Source organism: Bos mutus, chromosome 23, assembly GCF_027580195.1.
Source record: "Bos mutus isolate GX-2022 chromosome 23, NWIPB_WYAK_1.1, whole genome shotgun sequence".
Classification (NCBI taxonomy): Eukaryota; Metazoa; Chordata; class Mammalia; order Artiodactyla; family Bovidae; genus Bos; species Bos mutus.
The window spans coordinates 2214173-2219815 of NC_091639.1; positions in this window are offsets into that span (position 1 = coordinate 2214173).

Below are 5643 nucleotides of genomic sequence, written 5' to 3' on the forward strand. Positions count from 1 at the left end.
CACAGAAGTCATGGGTTGTCTGTCCAAGCTTTTTCCAGCTGGTGTATTCTGTACTTCCCCATCCCTGAACACGTGAAGGTTCTTCCCCGAACTTCGCAGCTTCCCCAAACACTGGATTTCTCCCCAGCAAATGCTGGAAGACATTTTTAAACTCCGATTAGAAAGTGTGCGATACGTCATCTTTGTATTCATTTCTAAACACCCATTGAAGGACTTCTGGTCTGGCAACAGAATCTGTAGAGGTCAGGCCCTGCTTGGTTGGGAATCTTTCTGGCCATCTGCTGAGAGGTCCTATGGCTCTGCTTGAACAACTAGCTTGCAATATGGTGATGGCTGCTGGAGGTGAGGCTTGCAATACGGTGAGGCTGAGGCCCTCGGGAGACTCAACCGAGACCCAGGCGGGGCAGGGCTCACTCTGGGAGGAGAGGACACCCGGTCACCTGTAGGAGTGTCGCTTAAATCGGGATTTCAGGCTGGCGGGAGGTGAGCTGAAACGCAAGCCTGACAAAGGGTATCCTTTTCTGATTGGTGGCTGTTGTTTGGAGTGGAAACGGGACTGCTTTTTGTCTGTTTGTTTTCCTGTTAGAGCAGTAGCTTTTAGTTTTGTGGAATTTTTTAAAACATGCTGCTGTTTGTTTGCTTGCTTGTGTCACCTAAGCCCGGAGTAGAAGACATTTTCCCTAAGTTAAAATTTGCCTGTTTAATCAGCATTTCAGATTCCTTAATGCAGACTGCAGCTCCTGCCCACCTTCTACTACTGTTCTCTGTTGATAAAGTTTAAAACAGGTTGGAGCAGGAGCTTTTCAGTAGATGGGTCACTTTTCATTGAGAACCGAGGCCTGGGCTTCCCAGGTGGCTTAGTGGTAAAGCATCCTCCTGACATGCAAGAGACTTGGGTTCAATCTCTGGGTTGGGAAGATCCCCTGGAGGAGGAAATGGCCACTCATTCCAGTACTCTTGCCTGGGAAATCCCATGGACAGAGGAGCCTGGGGGGCCACAGTCCACGTGTTAGGGGAAGTACACTGACAGAAACCACCCACCCTGGCCAGGCACCATAGTAACCATTTTCATGAGTTGTTTTACGAAAGGAGGTCCTGGTAAGGAACACGGAACTAATAAGCCACCACCAACCAGAAGAGTTCGGGAAAGGTCAAAAGGAGACACCACGTGTCCGACCACCTCCCAGAATCCTTCTCACTGGCATCTATCTTGGCTGAACAAGGCATGTACCACCAGGAATGATTGGCTAAGGACAACCCGGAAACTAATCCCATCATCATAAAACCTGAGATTGCAGCCACAGGGCAGAGCTGTTCTCCTGGGTTCCCTTCCCCTCCTGCTCTCCACCTGGGCGCCCTTTCCCAATAAAATCTCTTGCTTTGTTAGCACATGTATCTCCTCAGACAATTCATTTCTGAGTGTTAGACAAGAGCCCAGTTTCAGGCCTGGAAGCGGTCCCTCTTCCTGAAACACGTGGGGTTGCAAAGAGTTGGACACAACTTAGTGACTGAGGCTGAGCACGCAGTTAGCACCTGGGAACTCGTGGGGGAAATTCTGCAAATGAGGATTTCAAGCTCAGGAAGTCAAATTTGCTCCCTCCTGCTGTTTGCTTCTCTTCCCAACCTTTTGGAGGAGTTTGAGACTAACCTTGTTAACTCTGGGAGCTGGCTGGCTCTGGGAAACAGAGACTGTGATTGAGTTAAGAGGGTGGATAATAGGAAGAGAGATGATGAGCTTTGGGGGCCACATTGACATTCAGGCTCTGATTAGACTGGAGGAAGGGCGTTGCAGTGGCAGAGGCTGGCCTAGAGTTGATTGGATTAAAGTGTGACTGGTTGGATTACCTAATTGAGAAAGGAGGCAGCCAAGCAATCTGATTTATGTTATGTTTAATAAAGCGAACAATTTGGGGGGCTTAGAGACAGGAGATATGGATAACTTTGTGTATCTGAGCAGGGATAGTGCAGGGAGCTGGAGGTTTTCTGCTGGAGATCTTGAAGGTTAGGGTTAAGGAGGACTTGTAGGAAGGGCGTCTCCAAAGGTAGCAGCTATGAAAAGGCAGCTTCTGTTCAGGAACAGTGAAGAGTTCCCGAACCACGGGGACTGCTGGATGCTGGGGTGTGCGGGGTGTTAGGAAATAGGGGGTCCCATTATTAGAGACCTGATGGCTTCCCTGGTGGCCCAGCAGTGCAGAAGACCCAGGAGATGCGGGTTTGATCCCTGGGTTGGGAAGATCCCCTGGAGGAGGGCATGGCAGCCTACTCCAGTATTCTTGCCTGGAGAATCCCATGTGCAGAGGAGCCTGGAAGGCTACAGTCCACGGAGTTGCAAAGAGTCAGGTACAACTGAAGCGACTTAGCACGCACGTGCGTAGGATTCTACTATCCGAGAGCATCCGTGTGTCAGCGTGTGTCTATAGAAGAACTCTACCCAGTGGGATGCTGGTAAGTGTTTACCAGGCAACCTGAGGGTGGGGAGAGGCAGGAGTGAGCTGGAGGGGTGAGGAGACACAGGAGGAAGGAGGGAACAGCTGTCCTGAGGATGAAATGAGTCAATCCATGTAGAGCACTTGGAACTCAACAAGTATCTGCTCTTTTCCTTATGCTCTTGGTTAATTTCTTTGAAGGAGCTTCTCAGTCTCTCAGTCATGTCCGTCTCTCTGCGACCCCATGGACTATAGCCCACCAAGGACCCTCTGCCCATGGAATTCTCCAGGCAAGAATACTGGAGTGGGTTGCCATTTCCTGTGACCCATTTCAGAACCTTCTGAGGGCAGAGGAGGACCTGCCCATCACTTTCCCAGCATCAGGGGAGGGGGCCGCTCGATCACACACTGGGGGAACAGCCCCCCCCACCCCGAGGTGCTCCCCAGCGGGCTCCCTTAGCCCCCGGGGTCAGGGGCCCGGAAACCTGGTGTGTGTGACCACTTTTACTTCTGCCTTAAGTCCCATATAGCTCTTCACAGCCTGGCCGCAGGTCCCGTCTTTGTTTAAGATTTTAATGTTTTATTCATCATGAAGCTCCTTGTTCTAATGTTGATTTCTTAAAACACTGCATCATTAATCTTGACTGCTGGATTTTGGGGTGTCCCCAGCCTGTACCTTAACGCCCAAAGCAGATCCCTCACTCCCCATCCCAGCTCCAAGTGTGGGAGGGACACTTCTTTTCTCAGAGTTCCTGCCTCAACCCACAGAGTTTGCAGCAGAACCCTGGCCCTCTAGGGCAGCGGCCCTCAGCCTTGGGTGCAGACATCAGACTGCGTGCCCTAGGACTTCTGTGTCTCAGAGTTGTCCGCACTGAGCTGAAGTCACTCAACAGTTAGAGTTTTAAGTGTCGGTGTTCCGACACCGCTTTCTGCTGTACGTGGTGATGCACTGTACCCAGCTGTCTCTCCAGTGTGGGGGGCGGCACTTTGACCTCTGACCTTGCTTCTCTGGCAGTTCTAAGAATAACTGTTGGTTTTTTGGTTTGCTTACCTTTTGCTTGTTGTTAGTGTGGAGTGCTGACTTCTGAGCTTCTTGCATGCCTGCACCAGAAGCCAGAGCCCCCACCCACAATGCTTAGAAGACTTCTAACAACCGCAGCCCCTTGAATACACGCATCCTGCAGCCGTCCGACCTGCCCCCGTTGGGGCTGGTGTTGGCGTCTCCCTGCGGGGCGGGGCCGACTCCCTGGGGACCCATCCACCGGCCTCACGGGTCCCACCCCCTGGTTCCTGTCGTGGGTCTTCTTTCTCATCTGCTTCCTCTTTTTGATGGAGCACATCCTCCTGGGCTTTAGGATGAAGGGCTTCTGAGAAGTACTTGTTTTTAGAGCTCGAGCATCTAAAACGTATTCATTTTACCCTCCCACATGACTAAGAGTTTGGCGTTTGGAAATCATATTCTGTCAGGACATTGAAGGCATTCTCCTAGTCTCATAGTTTGCTTTCTTGACTATTTCACTTAGCACCTGAAGCAGATCATGGGGGTGGGGATCATCACATCAAACCCGGGAGAACTTCCCTCCATCCCAGACCTCCAGGGACTGTCCAGCTCCCCCTTCCCCTGTGTGTCCAGGCTGCTCTGTCCGCCTGTCCAGTGCTCCAGCAAAGAGGCCTCTTCTCAGAGGCAGAAACCCTCCTGGGCCGAGTCATCTGATCCCAGAGCCCCCTCTCTGCGAGACCCCCCACCCCAGATGGAAGTCGTCCTGCCTTGTCGTCCACAGTGCTTTGTACTTGCCGTGTACATTGCGTGAAGCTTTTTCCTCATCTCTGTGTGGTCAAGTCCTTGCACCCAGGGGTCAAGGCTTTACGATTCCTGTCTCCCCAGGCTGCCTGGACCACAGAACTGTTGGTTTAACTGACTTGGATGATGATATTTGCTCTGGGATATTCCAAGCACAGCAACTAGTGTGGGTGCCCGAACCTCAGCTGGCCCCCAACCTTTCCGGGTGGAATTCAAGCCTGATGCTGTCAGGATGCCTAAGCCACAGTTTTGGAGGCTCCCACCCAGGGAACCCCGGAGGAAGGATGGCCGCTGTCTCCTCTGATGACGCTGATGGCTCCATAGTGCATAGGACACCACCCCCTCCAGATGGAAAGAACGCAGAGAGGGGATGGCAGAGGGAAGACTGTCCTCTCCGAGAGGTCTCCCCCTAGGAATGGCCGAATGCAGGGTTTCAGGCGGTGGCTTGTCTCCAGGACCCTCTGAGCCCCATAGCTGCCCGCAGTCCTCTGGTCACGTCTCTGTCCCGAACCCTCTGACTCTCCCGAGAAGGCCAGCTTCCTGGAGTCTGGACCGCTTCACCACCCCAACATCCAGAGCCAACACTTGGATAGCTGCAGAGATCTCCATCCAGAGAAGGGGATGCAAAAACGGGGCTCCCTCCCAGCCCTGGAGAGAGATTCCAGCCAGAAGAAGCAAAGACGATCCGGGGAGGATGCCAAAGGCTTTGATCTAAGAGACCTCCCCCTTGCCTTGTGAGTCTGAGACACGTGTTCTCAGCTATCCTGGAGAAGGGTGTGGCTTTCACGCTCTCTCCTTTCCCCCGGGTTAGACGGCTGTGGCTCCTGCTTGCTTCTCCTAATGGGCCGTCAGATACTTTGGCAGTTACACATCCTCACACAGGTGTACGGAGCTTAGATAATTTCAGGACGCTCAGGGACCAGCTGCCCACACAGGAACAGAGAGGAGCATTCATCTACATGCAGTTTCGTAATACACTTTTAAATTTTACCATCGTATTGAAGCCTCCTCCCCACATCGTCTTCAGAAACACTCCACAAAATATTTTCATCTCAATTTCTTCCTTTTCATGCTTTTAAAATATATGTGTATAATCCATACATGTCCTCAAAATATGCAGATTTAGAAGATGCAACTTTTCAGCCGTTCTAGATTTTTTTAAATTACTGTTCTCTGTAATGATGGGCAGTGAAGAAAACACAGGTTTCGCTTCTGTTTTTCTGTAGTTGCTTTCAAATTAGCTTTTCTCTCTGGGGGAAGCATGTTCTGGGTGTTCTTTGTGGTAATTCAGACGTGTGTGTGTATATCCTGGGAAAGACGCCTAGAATCCTTTTCTTCCTTTCCTATTTTTTAAAAAAGTTTAAAGTCTACTAGCCCAAACGTGGGATGTTTTAGAAGGTAGAAAAGCCGCCTTTC